This window comes from Lepidochelys olivacea, assembly GCF_965140295.1.
Source record: "Lepidochelys olivacea isolate rLepOli2 genome assembly, chromosome: 7".
Taxonomy (NCBI): domain Eukaryota; kingdom Metazoa; phylum Chordata; order Testudines; family Cheloniidae; genus Lepidochelys; species Lepidochelys olivacea.
In genome coordinates, this window is record NC_140417.1 from 30459142 (window position 1) to 30478733 (window position 19592).

General features: G+C 53.6%; 1 protein-coding gene across 3 annotated transcripts in view; it reads right to left on the reverse strand.

The window, feature by feature from the left end:
- Positions 1-19592, reverse strand: part of PC (pyruvate carboxylase) — a 239704-nt gene that overhangs the window by 24832 nt on the left and 195280 nt on the right. The window lies entirely within an intron of this gene.

Below are 19592 nucleotides of genomic sequence, written 5' to 3' on the forward strand. Positions count from 1 at the left end.
CCTTTCTCGTGAGATCCCAAAGGTGCACATTCACTCGGGACCATGCCCCTCCCCTCAAAGCGATTGGCGCAGGCTCTCGGCAGACTCAGGCTGGTGTCGTGGTGGTAGTTACACTCTGGGGAGCTCCCGTGCTCAGAGCAATAGGCTCAGGCTCTTGGCAGACTCAGGCTGGTGTTGTTGTGGTGATTATACCCGGACAGTCCCCCTCTCGGAGCAGTTGGCTCAGGCTCTCAGCAGACTCAGGCAGGCACTGGTCACACCTGGGTCACCTCTTCTCCTCAACCACGATGCCTGGGAGAGGTGATCCTACCACAATCACCTGACTCCAGGAGCTCAGGCCTTGGGTCTAAGCCTGTAGTACCAGTGCAATTGCCCAGCATAGGAGGGGTGCCCAGGATGGGACACCCTCAGATGAGCAGTCACCTGCACTCAGAAACCCCCCATACTCAGTGCACCCCTATCTCAGTGTGCCAGGCCACTGTGTTGGCTCTCCCACCTTCCAGGTGCTCTTTGGAGCACAAGGGAAGATAAAAGCCAGGCATTGATGACAACAGGGGAGAGGAGAGCAGGATGAAATGGGCTCCGCCGGGGGTGGAATCTGACTGAGGAAGAAATTGGGAGCAGGAAGCAGAATGGAAGGGGAGCTGGGGATGAGATGGCTGGTCAGGGAAGGAGTAAAGAAATCGGGGTGGGGGAGGTATGAATATGGATAGATGGAGGGGTGTAGGGAGGTAGGGGGATGGATGGATAGAGGGGTGGATTGAGGGGTGTGTGGGGTAAGGAGGTGGAGGGGGATGGATGGATCGAGGGGTGGTGAAAGGAGGTGGGGGGATGGATGGATTGAGGGGAGGTGGATGGATGGATTGAGGGGTAGGAGTAGGGAGGTGAAGGTGGATGGCTGGCTGGAGGGGTGTTGAAAGGAGGGAGGTGGAGGGCGATGGATGGATCGAGGATTGGGGGGTACGGAAGGGGACGGGAATGGATAGACAGAGGGGTGAGGGGTAGGGAGGAGAAGGGGGATGGCAGGCTGGAGGGGTTTTGAAAGGAGGGAGGGGGAGGATGACTGGAGGGCTGAGGGGCAGGGAGGTGGAGGGCGATGGATGGCTCAAGGGCTGGGTGGGTAGGAAGGTGGAGGAGGATGGCTGGCTGGAGGGATGTTGAAAGGGGGGAAGGGGAGGGAGATGGATGGATGGAGGGATGGATCGAGGGGCGGGGGGTAGGGAGGTGAGGGGATGGACAGATTGAGGGGTTGGGATAGGGAGGTGAAGGAGGATGGCTGGCTGGAGGGGTGTGGAAAGGAGGGAGAGGGAGGGAGATGGATGGATGGATCGAGGAGGGTGGGGCATAGACATGGAGGGCTGTGTTTGGGGATGACTCACGGGTGTGGTGCTGACTTTCCCCAGCTGGTCTGGGGTCCTTAATGAAACCCGATTCAGTGGCCTTGGCCCGAGTGAGCTTGGCCAGGCGGGGGGAAAGGAGCTGGCAGACGGGCGGTGGTTAGATTGCAGAGCCCCAGGGCTAGGGGAGACACTCAGACTGGGCTGTCAAAGAAAGCTCAGGAACGCAGGTGCCCATGCCCAGATCAGTGGGTTTGAGGTATTGAGGGTCTGCACATCCCAGCCTGAAGCTGGTGGGCAGATTCCCAAAGAGCTGGTGGGCGTCCCCTGCAGGGCTCATAGGTTTCAAGGCCAGAAGTGCCCTTTGCCCATCTCCTCTGATCTGTATAACCCAGGATCTCCTACAGCCATTCCTGCCTCCAGCTCAGATCTGCTGGTTGAGCTACAGCGCAGCTTCGAGACGTCCGATCTTGATACAGAGACTCCAGCGCGGGAGAACTCACTGCAGTGAAGGGGTCTGACTATGCATGGGAATCTAGTCTTTGTCCCAGACACCAATGATTGTGGTTTTCTCTATACAAGAGAAGACAGAGCTACAAACTCCAAGCTAGGCAAAGTGGGCTCTTGTACAATAAGATTCCAGGATTGTCACCTGTCCGAGTGTCACTCGGAGGCCCAGACTCTCTGTGGAGTCAGTGTGAAGGGATGGAGGCAGCTACAAGCATGGCTGAGAGCTCTTCTGGTTCAGAATATCACCAGGTTCAGTCATCATGGGGCTTTGCAGCCTGCTACCATCCAGCTTTTAAGTTCTCAGCCATTCTGAGGTGACAAATGACACCCGTGCGGTGTAACAGCCACAGTAAGGCATGTATCCATGCTATACTAAGAGTTCTAGACCATTGTGAGATCAGCTGTAACTCAACCAATCGCCACCCTTGCTCTACAGTTAATTTGCATGCAACAATTTCACTGGTTGGAGGAGGGAGATTGCACAGGTGGTGAATTACTTGGCCCAGCTACCACACCGGTGTGATGGCCTGGGCTTTCAGCTGCCAGTATCATAACAACAATCCCTAGCTCTTTTCATCCCTCGATCGCCAGGTGCTTTACAAAGGAGGTCAGAATCATGATTCCCATTGCACAGGTGGGGAAACTGAGGCACGGAGAGGGACTGTGACTTGCTCAGTGCCACCCAGCGGGCCAGCGGTTGAGCCGGGAATAGAATTCAGGTCTCCTGAGTCTCAGTCCAGTAGACTAACCACTAGGCGGTGCTGCCATCATCAGTTTGCCAGCCCCAGACGCTCCAAAGATCATCAGGCTGAGAGAAATCGCAAGATTGTCTTACCAAACATGTGACATTATTAAAAACCCATCCAGGTTCTGTTTACATTCTGGGCTTCTTAGCTTCTAGAGGGGGACAGTCCCCTAGTTATTAGCGTTATGTCTGGCCTAATAATTCAGTATATACATAAATAAAATGAACTAAAAGGGACTAGAGGATGCTGATTAGCAACATGGACCCTTTCAGAGATGGAAAACTGAAACCACTCAGCCAGCAATCAAAAAACACAGTTAATTTGCCAGTGTGATCATGTGTCTGTTTCAGGGCCACTTCCTGCTTTGGGATGCTAGATGATTTCTAGGTCTGTCTAAGGAGCTGGGTTAATGTAGCTACCGGCTTCTATTTAACACCCTAGCTCTGTGCAAAATAAGCCAGCAAACTTGAAAATCACATCATTGGTGAGGGTCTGTAAATGGGGAACTCTGTGAGCGAACAGCCCCACATTTGTACCACAGACTCCACCCCAGGCCCCCCAACCTGCATGGCAATTTGCAGGGGTATCAGACTTTGTGTGGAGATCTCAAGTGTTTCAAAACCCTGTCCTTTCATCAGACAGCCCCGCAAGCTGTTTTCCCACAGGGACGGGTCTCATGGCGGAGATGCTCCCTAGCCTCAGTTCCCACATTGTTTCTTTCATCCCTTCCTCCAACCCCACTGCGAACCCTGCTACACAATCCTCTCCTTGGAGTTTGCATCCAGCCCATCCACTTCAGAGATTCACAGAAGTCCAGAAGGGCCCCTCAGACCATCTCTGCTGAACTCCTGCATGGCCCAGGCCAGAGACTGTTACCCAGTTACCCCTGCATGGAGCACCATAATTTGGGTTGGACTAAAGCATCTCCCACTTGGGGTTTGAAGCCATCAAGATGGAGAATCCACCCCTTCCCTGGGGATTTTCTTCCAATGGATCTTCACCCGCACTGTGAAACACGGGGGCATTATTCCTCAGTGGAAGGTGTCTGGCTTTATCCTCTAGCCACTGGTTCTTGTTCTGCCTCTGTCTGCCAGATTAAAGAGTGCTAAGTGTTTAGACACTATAATCAAGCCACCTCTTGAGCTTTATTACAAGAAGTTAAGTAGATTTAAGTGTAGGCCAACTCCAAGTTAGATCAGTTTAGCCATGTCGGCAGAGTGGGAAAAAACCACACCCCTGACCCACAGCGGTGGTGACAAAACCCTAGGGCACACACAGCTAGGGCCACAGAAAAGTGCTTCAGGGATGCGGCGTTCGACGGATGCTGCATCTGCACTAGGGGGCTCTGTCAGTATCGGTTCTGCAGTGTAGACACAGCCTCAGTCTCTCATTGGCATGCTTTTTTTCTAGGCCTCGAATAATTTTTGTGGCTCTTTTCTGCCCCTTCTCCAATTCTTCAACACCCTTTCTAACACCTGGCCCCCAGAAGTGGCCGCAACATCCTAGGACGGGTCTCCCCTGTGCCATATGCAGAGGTAAAATCCCCGCCCTGCTCCTACTCCCTGTTCCTCTGTCTACTCAGCCAAGGGTCGAATGGGGAGCTCACGGTCAGTTGCTCTTCCTCTATGACCCCAGAATCCTGTCCGGAGACACTACTCTCCAGGATACAGTCCCTGTTCTATAGGCACGGCTTGTGCCCCTTCGATGTCTGGCCTTGCCTTTGGCGGCATGAAAACACATGGTGTTTTGAATGGACCCAGGAGCCCAGAGAGCCCTGGAGAACTGCCCTGTCCTCAGCATTATTTATTACGGCAATGTGCCACCCGCCAATCTGATCAGCAGTGGTTTTATGCTGACCTCCAGATCACTGATAAAGTCATTGAACAGCATGGGGCAGAGAACAGGTTCCAGCAGAATCTGGAGTTGCTGAACGCTCAGTGTCCTTACAAATCACCTCCATCCCCTACCCCCGCTACTCTCCCTTCCCAGCCCTGCAGGGATAAGCCAGATGCCAATGGATCTCTCTCAACTGAAGGCTGCGTGGAAGGGACTGATGTCCCCCTGAGATTCACTAACAGGCTGCAGCATGGATCAATAATGCATCGCCACAGCAGCATGGGGACAAGCCCCGGCTGGCACAGCATGCCAGTCACATCAAAATCCATTCAATGCTTGATGGGGTCGGGGTCACTGGGAGTGCAAAGTCCCTGCATGGCTGGCAGGCTCGGGGTGAGGATGGGGTGGCACAGAGGTGAACAGGGCTCTGCACATTGCGGACGTCGAGATGCCCCCACTTGTGGGAATGGCGGAGAAGGGGCATGTGCCATGCCCGGCTGCGGTACCCAGCAAGAGGGAATGCTGGAAACGGTGCTGGATGGGGAATCCTGGATTCTATTCCAGGCTCTGGGAGGGGGGAGTGGGATCTATTGGTTAGAGCAGTGGGGGGAAGGGTTAGAGTCAGGACTCTTGGGTTCTGTTCCTGGCTATGGGAGGAAAAGGGGAACAGAGACCTAATGGTGAGGGTGGGGGTGTTAGGAGTCAGGGCTTCTGGGTTCTATTCCTGGCAAGCAGGGGTGGGTTCAGTGCCCAGACTTGCTGGGTGATCCTGGGCAAGTCGCTTCCCCTCTTTGGGTCTCTGTTTCCCCTCCTGCCCTTTGATTAGCCCGTGGCAGCTCTTCGGGGCACCAGCGAGAGGAGCATTGTAAGTGATCACCACACACAGACCAGGGGAGGGCTCCTGGGCAATTGCATTTTAACCCACATAAGTTTGTAATGTGGGCTTGACATGCTGTCCCATCCCTGGACTCCCATCTCCCAGCTCTCCCAGTGCCCTCAATCCCAACCCACAACCTCCTGCTATCCCCGCCTGGGCTCCCTGCTCAGTCCTACCGACGCCCCTCAATCTTGACCGGCAGTCCCCTGCTGTCCCAGCCCTTGGATCCCCCCTGCAGCTCTGCTGGTGGCCCTAAGTCCTGACCAACAGCCCCCAGCTCTCTCAGCTCCACTGGAGCGGTATTCTGCTACGTGTACACACTGGCTTTGGCTCATGCATCACTAGCATAGATCAGCAGCAGGGAACAAGCTCTCGGAGCCCCGTGGGCCATGGATAAACTCAGAGGAATCGTGGCTGCGTGTGGCAGCATCTGGAGTGAATTGTGCTGGGGTCACAGGGGGAGAACTGCACCAGGCCTCTCAATCCCAACCCACACCCCCCTGCCACTCAAGCCCTGCCCCCCGCCCCGATTTGCCGATGCCCCTCAATCTCAGCCTGCAGCCCCGTGCTATCCCAGCCTGGGCTCCCCTGGCCCCCTTCACAGCTCTGTTGGTGTCCCTCAATCCTGACCCACAGCCCCTGGCTATTCAAGCTCCGGGGCTCCCCCCACATGTTTAAAAACAACCTCATCTGTCAAGACACTGCACAGATCCTCACCTGAGCTTCTGTCCTCAAAATACACAGCCAGCCTCCTCGGGGAGGGGGAACTTGGGAGTGGGGTCTAGGGGTTAGAACAGGGGGAGCTGTGAGCCTGGATTCCTGGGTTCTCATCTGTGCCTCGGTTTCCCCCAGGTGGTTGGTGACGTGTGAGGTGTAGTTACGATTCTCTGGGCCCTGTCTATTACTCATGACAGGCTCCTGCTGTCTGACTCCACTGGCACCAGGACAGGATAGGCGAGAGAGCCACCGGCTGAGCTTTGGGGTGTGTGAGGGGATGGGATCCCAGCCAGCCCATGGATACTGTGGGCTCAGCTGTCCCCCTCCCTTAACTGTGCAACCCCAGTGGGAGGGCCTGCAGCATGGCTCCCTCATTTTGCCCTGCCAGGCAAAGCCTGGTGTAAGCTAACCAGGACATTGCCGCCTCAGGGGTACTGCTGCTCCCTCTTCTGCCTGTCAGCACCATGGGTGGCTCCTGTGAACGGCAGTAGTCTGCGGCTGTACTCTGTGGCTCTCAGAGCTCTACTACAGAGGGGAAACTGAGGCACACAGCTGGGGTGGGACTTGACCACGATCACCCACCAGGCCAGATCTGGGGATAGAACACACGAGTCTTGACTCCCAGCACCCCACAACCCACCATCTCTAACCACGAGCCCCACTCCTCTCTCTGAGCTGGGATAGAACCCAGGAGTCCTCAATCTCAGCTCCCTCTGCTCCACGCACACTTGAGTCACTGATTTCAAGGCCAGAAAGAACAGCTCTGTGACTCTGGGAGGAGAGTGGTGGTTAGTGATTACAGCAGGGAGGCTGGAAGCCAGGACTCCTGTGTTCTACCCCCAACTCGAAGAGGGGAGTGGTGTCTAGTGGTTAGAATAGGATCTGAGGATTGTGATCAGCCAGCCAGCTCAACCTCTGGGATATCCCAGCCCTGAGACTCACCCCCAGCCATTCCCCCATGTCACTCAGTAACTTTTGCTTATATCAGCTCTTTCAACTCCAAGAGCAGCATGGAGCCTCAGTTCACCCCGCGGGTGGTGGGGCTGGGAACCTCAAATCGGCCATACCTAGGAGCTGATCCCAGAATCCTTTGGGGCTGGGGGTGCCAGCCCTACCCCATTCTCCAGCCCTAGCTCTGCAGTGACTTGGCTAGCAGTCCCTCCAGGCCCAATTAGCCCACTCTAATGAAGCACCCTGGCTAAGCCCTCCTCCCCATTGCATGGTTTAATGAGGTGGTCTTTGGGAAAGGCTGGGTTTTAATTAACTCTGCTGCCCAAGCCAGCCTGAGTGCATGGACAGTTCAGCCCCTCCCCCACTGCCCCTAGGGAAGAGGCTGCTGTTGGGGTCAAGGAGGGTTGGATTTCATTCACCCCCAGTTTGGGTCTGCAAGGTGGCTCCTCAGGGATTAGGGATAGATATTGAAAGGGGAAGAAAAGCTGTCTACAGTGCTTAGACAGCTGGGACAATGTATACACCAACCACCAGATCCCACTTCCCTCCCAAAGCTGAGGATAACCCCAGGAGGCCTGACTCCCAGCCCCCCTGCTCTAACCAGTAGACCCCACTTCCTCCCCCGAGCTGGGGACAGAACCCAGGAGTCCTTGCTCACATACATCTCCCTGCTTGCTCTAACTACTGCCCCCCCCCAAAAAAAACCCAAGAGCAGAGCCCAGGAATCCTGATTTTCAACCCTTCTTGCTCTAACCCCTAGACACCTCTCTCAGCACAGATATAACCCAGAAGCCCTGGCTCCCAGCCCCTTCTGGCTCAGAAGATCAGACCCCACACCCCTCCAAGAATCATAGCTAGAACCCAGGAGCCCTGAATTCCAGCCCCCCTAGCCACTAGACCACACTTCCCTCCCATAGCTGGGGATAGAACTCAGGTTGGGCACAGAAGCTGTTTACCCAAGAACCCCTCGCCCAGAGCTGAGATGCAGCCACCTCTGGGATGGGGCATGGAGGCTGTTTATACAGGGGTCCCTTGCTTGGTGCTGAGATGCAGCTGCCTTTGGGGTGGGGTGAAAGGCTGTTTTATTCTGACACTTGTTACACTGCACAGTAATTTAGCCTATGAAGTGAAGCAGAGTCCTTTGTCCAGTTGAAAATGCAGAGTGGGATCTTCAGAGTGGGAATTTGGCTTGGACACCTGGGTTTGCAGTCCAAACGCTGTGAAAAATCCTAAAGGATCATTAATAACCACAACTGGCCAAAACTTTAATTTATATTTTATCTGAAATGCAGCCCAGTGCCCCCTAGCTTTACCCTGGGGCATCAGGGTCAGCACTCACTGCAAGTAGCCCAGAGGGGAGCTGGGATGGGGTGGAACTATTTTTCACTGTGTATCTGTATGGTACCTGGCAGAACAGGAGCCCGGTCTTGGTTGGGGCCTTTAGGTGCTACTGGAATAATCATCCAAGGGGCACGCAGTCTGCCTAGTGTTCCAGGACAAGCAGATACAATCTCCAAAGTACTGGCAGGATCGAGAGTCAAGCAGACCCTTAAAATGGAAGGTGAGACATGAAGGGATTCAGAATGACATGATCTTAAGATCCGATGCCTCAGGCATTTACTAGCGCTCCATGCTGCTAGGATCTCCACCCCCATTTGCTCCTAGCTCCAATGTTTTCCAAGTTACACTGGGCCCTGGGGTAGTCTCAGGTGGCTGAAACGTGTGTGTGTGTTTGCATGCATGCCTGTGCCAGGGAAAAGTGCCCAGAGGGGAGCTGGAATGGGGTGGAACTGCTTTCTCGGTGGAAGATGGGGACTGAAGGGAACATGGTAAACTCTCCTCTTCTTGTATCTCAGTTACTGCAACACCCCTGCTGTTCCCAACGTGCCTTGCTCACGTCCATTCAGCAGGTGGCTGCAATGATCATCCATCCTCCCAGCCCATTACTTTGAGCCTGTCCCCCCTCTCTCTGCATCCCTCCACTGCTCCCCCTTCTCCATCACACCAAACGTAACCCACTCCTCTTCCCTTTCAAGGCCCTTCGTGGCCAATCCCCACCCAACCCATCAGCTCTCATTCACTCCTGAGATGTCAGCTCCCACCTCCGATCAGCCCGAGGTGCCGGCCTCCATCGCCCACTTGATTTACAATCAAGCCCCTTTGTGCTTTAGCCCAAGCTGCTCCGCACACTTGGGAGGAGCTGCAAACAGCCTCACTGGCCTTCTTCAAACTCTCCTGTGCCGTGAAGCCTACAAAAAATTAATGGTTAGGCTGCTGGTGTGCAGAGACAACTGCCCGTCCCGCTGTCCAGTGCTGAGACATTGTTTCCTTGGGCTCCCCCATCTGTCCGTAACCACCGGTCGCCTCTTATTTTGGCTTACATTGGAAGCTCATTAGGGAAGGGGCTGTCTTTCTGTTCTGTGTTTGTACAGTGCCTGGCACAAAGGGGGCCCTGGTCCATGTCACGTCCACAATTCAAACGATATATCGGGATCACAATAAACTCCCTGTATAGGGCAATCCCAGCTAGATCTGACAAGCGACTGGAATCCCCCTGCAACTGACGCTGCTGGCAGGTGCCTCAGGTGAATTATGGGCTGGAAACAGGATGTGCCAGCAACCCGTGGCTGTAATTCATAGCTGATCATGGGGCGTCAGGAACTGGGATCCCCTCTGCAGGCCATCAGTGCCGTGGGTTGTATATCTACAGGGGAAGTGACTGCAGGTTGTAGGCAGCCTGAGAGTAGCTGTCAGATTCGATAGCTGAGATCCCCTTATGGCTTCAGAGTGCTCCTTGGCTTTGAAGGAGAGGGGGACAGGCAGAAATAGAGGCAGAGGGTAAGAGAGCTGTGATGTTAAGTGGGGACAGGAAATGGGATATGGGGCCTTCCCCTCTTGGGGGCATTGGCTCCATTCCAACCCCAGGGCAGGGGAACTGGCTGGCTCAAGCAGCAGGGAATGAGCCTCTCCCCTCTAGAAGGTGCTCCCTGCTATCTGGATCCAGGTCAGGGGACCAGCTGGCTCAGAGATATAGTGACTAAAAATCAATTCCATCCACTCCATATGGGTCTCAGCCCAGTTTCCCATCACTAAACCTCTCTTGTAAATGCTTGCCCTGAGCTACATCATGTTCCAGTTTCCCACCTTGCTTTGCATGGTCATCTGATTGGGGGAGGTAAAACAGCGGGCTCTTCTGAGCTTATAGACAACATCTGGGGCTGCCATTAGTCAGGAGTGGACTCAGATCTGTGCAGTCCCTGGCATAATGGGGCTCTGATCCTTGCTTCCATCAAAACGTAGAGAAATATGAGGGATCATCTCGCATCCCCACGGCCAAGCAGTAGCAGATTTAGAGGATCTGCAAGTCAGTTTCCCATCGAAGGAGCAATCAGTGGAGTAATTTATTTCGACTATACACAGCAGTCCTGGGACAGAAATGGTTGAACATGGTATGCACGATCCTTTCTCTCAGATATCTCTGCCCACACACCAGTGCCTGACTCCCAGGGATCAATTGAGTCTCATTAAGGGGATTCAAGCAGGGAGCAAACTCTCCAACTGCTTGCAACAGCTCCCCACAAGAAGGAACAGCACCCATCAAACTAACAACAACATAGCATTTGTTCAAAGACTGGACCCCGCTGGCACGCTGGGAACTTGTGAGACAATGTGCAACAGTACCACGTGCTGACTGCCTCAGAATACTAGCTGTCAGGACTCCAGCCTGCAAACTCAACAGGCTCTACGAAGGAGCACAATGAGTCAGTATGTTAAGCCCTGGGCATTGAGCAAAAGACCTGAGTTCTAGTCCTGGCTCTGCCATTGACCTTGTGCCTTCGTTTCTCCTCCTGCCCCTTGTCTGTCTAGAATGTACATTCTTGGAGGCAGGGTCTGTGACTGTCTCTCACTGTATCAGTGCAGCATGGGGGCCTTGATCTCAGTCATGGGCTGTGCAGCACCTGGGGCTCCTGATCTCAGTGGGAGCCTCTAGGTGCTACCATAATCATCAACTGGTGGGACAAATGCCCTGGTATGTTTTTATGACCATAGGAGGTCAAGGGTTGTGTGTCTGTGGTCATCTGCAATGAGCCTTTGGCCAAGTGCTGTACAGACCCCGACCGAGCTTGGGGCCCTTGCTGTGCCAGGTGCCGCACAGACACATAGTGAGAGGCAATCCCTGTCCTGAATAGCGAAACAAAGTTTATGAATGGAAACTGAGGCACAGAGTGGGGAAGGGACTTACCCAAGGTCTCACAGGCCAGGCAGCACCAGGAATGGAACCTTGGAATCCTGACTCCCACTGGACCATGCTACCCACTAGACCACAGTACCTTTCACTCAACCCATCCCCAAACCTGATTTCTGTTCCCTTATGGAGGTCTAGTTCCTAAGATAGAAAGGTTCAGGAGATACAAGAAAGCCAGGTGTGGGCTTTAATGGGTACAGGGAGGAGTCTGTCTCCCCTTGCTGTTCTGGGGATGGGTCCAGTTGCTGGTGCCATCCTATGTACCCACCTGGGCAAAGCAGTCACTGCAGCACGGAGAGACTGCGAACTGCCTGCAAAATGAGACAGTGATAAATCACGGAGCTCACGGGACGGGATAGCCCTGAACTAAAACATATTGATATACGAGGAGGGGTAATTTTTAGTGCTAACAGGCCAGATGGTGCCAGCCAACCGCGCTGTGACGAACACAGATTGTGGGATGTGCCAGCCCATGGACTGAACGAACAATACGAATGGCATGGGCTGTCGGCGAGAGGAGAAGGGTGAGTTATGGAACAGAGGGAGGGGAGGTGTGAGCAATCTCTAGCAAGGCGGATGCGCGTGTCTTAGAGATCTCACTACCAAGGGGGGGGGTGTCTGTGTTCTCTAGCCAGGTGTCTGTGGCAGGGGGCTGTGTGGGTGTCCTGGCCCTCGATCATACTTTTAAACCAGGCAGCGTGGGCTAGTAGATGGAGCAGCACACTGAGACTCAGGGCACCTGGGAGCTATTCTGGGCTCTCCCACTGACCTTGGGCAAGTTTCTTTCCCTCTTGGTGCCTGTTTCCCCTCCCACCCAAATCAATCAATCAGCCAACCTATCCTAATCTATCTATCCATCGTCCTTATCCAGCCCCATCATTACAGTATCTGGGTACCTTGTAACCGCAATGTATTTATTGTAACAACACCCCTGGGAGGTTGGTATTACCCCAGTATAAAGACTGGGAAACTGAGGCCCTGCCAGGCATAATATGAAGTGAGCTGTAGCTCATGAAAGCTTACACTCAAATAAATTTGTTAGTCTCTAAGGTGCCACAAGTACTCCTTTTCTTTTAACCCACCCACCAATTACTAGATGACAATCCTCTCCCAGAGCTGGGAAGAGAACCTAGGAATCCTGATCCCAGGCCCCTGGTTTAGCCCACTAGACCCCAATCCCCTCACAGACCTAGGAGGAGAACCTGGGTGTGCTGCAGTCTAGCCCAGCCCGCAATCCATTAGCCAACCCTCCCTCCCAATTAGGATTGTCAAGGTGACCCAGGGCTGCTTGCTTGGGCCCTATCCTGCCTTAAAGAGCAGGCTACATGGGGTTAGGGGCTCTGAGATGCCCAAAGAAACCTGCAGCAGCCTAGTCCCCCTGCCCACAGCTGAGCTGGCAGCCGTGCCAGGCTCCCTGCGCCCCACTCTCCTGCCCTTATTGCTGTCTAGATTAATGGCAGAGGCTAGCACGCAGAGCACATTTCAGCTGATGCTCTCCCGCCCCTCCCCTCCCCTTCCCCTAACTCTTTTGCCTGGAAGCCAAGAGAGCTGGGCCAGGCTATTGACCCCGTGCCATTTGGGCGCCTGCCAGGGCCTGGGAAATTTGTGTCACCTCAGTGGAGGCCGTGCTCTGGAGGCACTAGGCCCAGGGGAGGAGGGGAGGGCTGTTCTGAGGAGCCCACTGCTGCCACGGCTTGTGGAGGAGGAGCGGGGAGCCGGGCAGCGGTGCCAAGTTTGCTCAGCTGTGGGCAGTAGATGGGGCAAGTTCCTTCTGGCATCTCAGACCTCTTAACCCCATGCAGGACGGGGAGGGGGGAATCCTGAGCTGGTGTCTTTAGGGAGGGGACATGGGGCTGGAAGCACAGAAGCCCTCGGTGCAGTCAGTGTAACCCATTCCTGCCTATCCTATCCCGCCAGTGATATCGACACTGTTTGGGGGCGCAGGCGGGTGCTATCAGCTTGCCAGGGAGTTGACGCAGTGTCTGGAGGAGAGTGGATCCCTCCTTTTCTAGAGCCAGGCTGCAGGTTGCCTTCTGCAAGTTACAGACTAAGCCCACTGACCCCCCAGGGGATCAAAGGTAAGATAGATGCGCCAGGGCAGCTTGGGGGAAGTGCGGTCTAGTGGATCAGAAGTCAGGACTTGGGGGTTCTATTCCCAGCTTTGGGAAGGGAGTGGGGGCTAGTGGTTAGTGCAGAGGGAAGCCTGGGAGCCAGGGCTCCTGGATTCCATTCCCAAGTATGGGAAAGGTGTGAGTTCTCATGCATTCGCGCAAGGGGGCGTTGTCAGGACTCCTGGGTTCTATTCTTGGAAAGGGGAGTGTGTGTGTGTGTGTGGGTGTCTAATGGTTACAGCACAGGGTGGAGCACAACGGAGGTTCAGATTTCTGGGTTCCAGCCCCAGCCCTGAGAGGGGATCTAGTGGGTTAGAGTAGGGAGAACTGTCAGGACTCCTGGGTCCCATTCTTAGCTCTGGGAGGGGAGTGAAGTCTAGTGGCTCTCTCTCCTCCTGCAGCTGAGAATAGAACCCAGGGGGTCCTGAGCCCCAGTCCAGTCCCTATACGCTAGACCTCAATGCCTTACAGCCTGACACAGCCTAAGAAACCCAGGAGGACTCTGGGCCCTTTGCAGAGGGAAAAGGACTGTATTCCACAAAGCAGAAACCAGCTGCCATTTCCTCTGGAACAGCAGGGTCAGCTGCAGGAGGTGGGGGCGGGGGGCCTAGAACAGCACCTCTCGAGCTGTGGGGAAGGGAAAAGGCTGATTTCTCAAGGGATCGATTTTGCTAAGGATTTATCCAAAGCCGAAACAGGCGTTGAATATTCACGAGGTGTCCCCAGTCATGCTGGAATCCTAAGCAGATGCGACCAGGCAAGAGGGAGAAATTAACAAGCTGTCAGAGCAGCATGTGTAAATACAGCGCCTTGCCACAAAGCATAAACACAACCTTCCTGGCTTGGAACAGCCCCCAGAGTCCCCTGAGCAGGTCAGGCACGTGGGACAACATGATCTCTCTTACAACCATTATCCTATTAGCATCTAGAGATCCTGCCCGAGATCAGGCGCTGCATGGATCCCCACCAACATCGTGTCTCTCATTGTACTGGGCACTGCCCAGACACACAGCGAGAGGCAGTCTCTGCCCCAAGAGCTCACAGTCCGAACAGACAAATAGTGGGGGGGAAACTGAGGCGCAGAGGTGGAAGGGACTTGCCCAAGGTGACGCAGCAGGTCAGTGGTACAGCCAGGAGGCCTGACTCCTGGCCCTTCCGAGCTTGAACCACTAGACCGCTCTCCAGGTGCTGGGAATAGAATCCAGGAGCTCTGACTTACCGCCCCACTGCACTAACCACCACTCCCCTTCCAGTGGCAGGAATAGAACCAAGGGCTCCTGAATCCCACACTCCTGCCCTAACTTACGCTGCCTCCCCAAGTCCTCCTTCAATCCAGCTAGCCCCACGTCTGGAACATTTAGCTCCCTTTTCACTTTCCAAGCCAGCGATTTCTCTCGAGACCCCCATCCACCACTCGGGGACAGCAAAATAACCCTTTGCCAAATCCAGGCTCTTCTCTTTGATTTATCTCTGGATCATTTCCATGCAGCAAAAATCCTGTTCCATTTTCCTTTACAGGCCCCTGGAATCTCTTTCCCTCCAGCTGAGTCAAGGGCATATAATTAAGATCAAATCCCCCACTAACTGACCCCATCACGCCTGCTGCGGTGCAATATATTCTCAGCTCATATGCAGACAGAGAGACTTATTAAGCCAAGCTCCAATAAAAACTGAATTCCCAAAACCGAGAGAGATGGCAGTGGATCACCAAGGAGTCATTTATTTAAAGGCCCTGCTGCACGGCAAAATAAATGAACAGGAATGCAACCAAGAAGTTACAAACCTATCTGAATCCTGAATCACTGCTACAAATGCTAGACCAGATACTAGGGTGATGGGCAACAGTATAAACCCCACTAGAAATGTGTTAGTTAAGATCTTGTCTGGATCCAGTGATGATCTCACAGATCTCTGGCTTCCATTATTAGGGCACTGCCTGGGTCCTAGACGGGAGCCCCCCAGGCCTGGCATCATACACACACTGGCCCAAGAGACAGGCCCTGTCTCAGAGAGCTCACAACGAGACAAAGGGTGGGAGGGGAAAGAGGGGTGCAGGGATTTCCTCAAGGGCAGGGCCAGGGCCAGAATCCAGAGACAGAGCTGCAGGGATGCTTTCCATATCTTGACTGCACATGGAGACATATTTTCCCCTCCTCTCCTCCATGCCAGTTGCCCATCAAGGAGCAGTGCCAGTGGGTACTGGACGGCAGGGCTGACTGGGAGGGGGGCTGATTGAAGGAGGGTTTTTGTCACAGGGGTGGAGCGGAGTCATGGCACAGGGGTGGAGTCATGGAAGGGGGCGGGTTCATGGCAAAGGGGATGGGAGGGCAGGGCTGGGGGATGGAGTCATGGCACGGGGTGGAGTCATGGAAGAAGGGCAGGATCATGGCAAAGGGGATGAGAGGGCAGGGCTGGGGAGTGCAGTCATGGCATATTGCCTCTCCAAGACCCACTCTGAGTTGAGGCCAGCAGGGACCACCAGTCCCCTAGCCTGACCTATACATCAACCCCCCACTGCTCAGGGGAATAAAGTCTCCGCTCCTTGGAGGAACTGATGGCGGCATGTGTGAGTAGAGGGGAGTTCAGCAGTTGTTACATCAATCCCACACAGAGGCGCAGCCCATACCCCTCCTCCCCCCCGGTACCATGGCCTAGCATCAATCTAGCCCCTTCTCCAGCACTGATCTGACGGGTTTCCTGGTGCTGGGCACAGATTTCTCTCTCCAGCAGAGCTGGCACATGGGGACGATGCTTCTCTGCCCTGGAGGGATCTTTCAATTCAAGATTCAATTCTTCCCCCCGCCCCCGCCAATATGCCTGCCTGACTCATGCTTTTCTGCCAAGGCAATGGGGCACACGTGTATCATCCCTGTGAGACCCCCCCCCGCGACTTCCCAGGGTGATGTCTTGGGGACACTGAGTGGGCTGCTGAAGACGACTGAGCCTGAGCTGGAGGAAGCAAGGCAGCATGGTCAAGTGGTTGGGAGTCAGGACTCCTGGGTTCTGTCCCTGGTTCTGCGAGGGGAGTGGGGTCCAGTCGGGTAGAGTCGAGGAGAAGGCTGGGCATCAGGACTCCTGAGTTCTGACCCTGGCCCTGTGAGAGGAGTGAAGTCCAGTCGGGTAGAGCCGAGGAGAAGGCAGGGCATCAGGACGCCTGGTCTCTATTCCCAGCTCTGCTAGTGAACTTGGGCAAATCTCTTCTCCTCTGTGTGCCTGTGTAAAATGGGTATAAACCATCCTAGAGGTAATGTGGCTCAAGTCAGTGCATTGAGAGACAGCGTGGGCGAGTGGGAAGTACACTCATAACGCCCAGGTTTTATTCCTGGCTCTGCCATTGATGTGCTGTCTGGGCAAGTCCCTTTCCCGCTTTGTGCCTGAATCTCCACCTACCCCTTTGTCTGGTCAGACTGCGAGCTCTTTGGGGCAGGGACTGTCTCTCACTGTGTGTCTGTGCATTGCCTGGTGCAATGGGAGCCCTGAGCTAGGCCCGCTCCCTCCTTAAATTAGGAATAGAACCCAGGAGTCCTAGCTCCCAGTCCGCCTTGCTCTAACCCACTAGACGTCCTCTGTGAAGAACAGAAAAAGTACGGGAGGGGAAACTGAAGCACAGAGAGTCAAAGGGACCTGCCCAGGGTCACACACTGAGTCAGTGGCAGAACTAGGAATAGAACCAGGTTCCTGACGCTAAGTCTCAGGGTTTTCCATTCCCTGTCTTGTTCTTGTGGCTCTTTCTCTGCAATGTTTGAAGTGTGCACCCGAGAGCTGGATGCAGCGTTCCAGTCACTGATGCTGCATACAGACGTGATGCCACCTCCCTGCCGATTCGCCCGAGGATTGTGTCCAACCTCAGCGCCACATCACATTGGGAGCATCACAACTGGGTCAGCTGGGTTGCACTAGGACCACTTTCTGGTTCCAGGATTCCTAGACCAGCAGGCCAGAAGGGACCACTGTGATCATTTAGTCTGATCTCCTGCCTAACACAGGCCACACGCCTGTCCTGAATTAATTCCTGGCTGAACTAGAGCAGAGCTTTTTGAAATAAATGAGCTTCTTGATTTAAACAGTGCCAACGATGGCGAATCCACCCCAGCCCTTGGGAAGTTGTTCTCATGGTTAATTCCCCTCAGTGGTGAAAATTTGGGCCTTAGTTCCAGTCTGAATTTGTCCAGCTTCAACTTCCAGCCACTGGCTCTTGTTAGACTTTCGGCTGCTAGACTGCAGAGCCCAGTATCAAATATTTGTTCCCCATGCAGACTGGGATTAAGTCACCCCTTAACCTTCTCTTTGTTAAGCCAAACAGACGGAGTCTCCCACTCTAAGGGACGTTTTCCAACCCTTTAAAGATTCTCGCTCTTCTCTGACCCCTCTGTAATTTATCAACCTCCTTGTTGAATTGTAGCCATCAGAACTGGACGCAGGATTCCAGCAGCGGTCGCACCACCGCCACATACAGAGGTAAGAACACCTCCCTAATCCTACTTGAGAGCCCCTACATCGATGGGTACAGTCCCCCATCCTGTAAATCCCCCCAACATGCTTCATTCACTCAAACTGACACAATCATTTTGTGCCTCTCTGATACATTGGGTTGGATTCTGCTCTCCTCCCGGCACCAATCTGGAGTGACCCACTAGGCTCTCTGCAGAGGCTATATTCCCTCCCTGGTCCCTGTTAGGATATAGATATTCAGGCCTGTCTGTAAAGGCCTATACTCTAATAATTTAGGTGTATTCTTATCACTTGGCTAATTATAGAGGTATAAAAGAAAGAATCAAAATCACTGTCTGCTGGTGTAAGGGCCTTTTCTTACTGTGACAGTCTGAGGCCCTGTTCTTAGACTAAGGCCTTTGGCTAAGCAGCAGAGGCAGCCATAAGCTGGGAAGCGAACAGTCACATCCTCACATTCCAAACTAGTCACATTGAAATAAGGTGCTATTGGGCTGTTAGGCACTATCAGGACAGGATTGTATTCCTATCACCTCCAGAGAAAGAGAAGTGCCTAGAAAATGTAAAAGGAAACTTAGTTTGATAGCATCCTGTCTGGCAAGAACTCACTTATCAATAGCTGGGATGTGAAATCCTCAGTTCTGTATTGTTTTGTCACTATAGTTCCCACTTTGCTGTTGTGTGTCTATATAATCTCTGTCTGGTTCTGTGATTGTTCCTGTCTGCTGTATAATTAATTTTGCTGGGTGTAAACTAATTAAGGTGGTGGAATATAATTGGTTACATAATCATGTTACAATATGTTAGGATTGGTTAGTTAAATTTCAGGAAAATGATTGGTTAAGGTATAGCTAAGCAGAACTCAAGTTTTACTATATAATCTGTAGTCAATGAGGAAGTGAGTGGGTGGGGGTGGGCATGGGTATGTGTGTGGGGGAGATGGGAACAGGGAATGGGGGTAAGAAAATTGGAATCATGTTTTGCTAAAGGGGGAAATGGGAACAGGGAATGGGAGTAAGAAAGTTGGAATCATGTTTGGCTAAGGGTAGGAATGGGAACAGGGACACAGGTGTAAGGCTCTGTGGTGTCAGAGCTGGGAAGGAGGATACTAAGGAAGGAAACTGGAATCATGCTTGCTGGAAGTTCACCCCAATAAACATCGAATTGTTTGCACCTTTGGACTTCGGGTATTGTTGCTCTCTGTTCATGCGAGAAGGACCAGGGAAGTAAGTGGGTGAAGGAATAAGCCCCCTAACAGTCCCAGTTGGTATCCCCCTGATCACCCCCACCCCCCAGCATCCCATTAGATCTCTTAGCCCCTGTGATGCACTGGGAGCTCATGTTCAGCGAGTGGTGGGCATACACCCCACAGGAGTAGATGGCTCTCCCACCAGACCCCTGCTCTGATGTAGCAGGGATCCCAAGGAGCAAAGGGGTTATTCAGAGAGCATGCGAGGGAATGGATCCTCCAGCAATGCAAAGGAGCAATCAGACTGGACATGCCCACTGAGATAGCTTGTTTGTACTCAGTTCTCCAGTCCGCCCCTCACCTTCCAGGCCCTGGGTCCAAACACCATTGAAAGAACGGGGCTGATGCCCTAAATACCCAGGACTAATGCTCTACAGCCACAAGGGGCAGGAGACAGCAATGAGGTAACTGACCAAGGCGGAGGCACCTTTATTCACCCCATAAACAGGAAGAAAGCCCCACACCAACACCTGAATAAAACCATACTAAAAGAGGGCTGATCCCCCACCATTCTGGGGTCCCAATCCTGCTCCAGAGGGTGGGGTCAGGATCCAAATACAGGA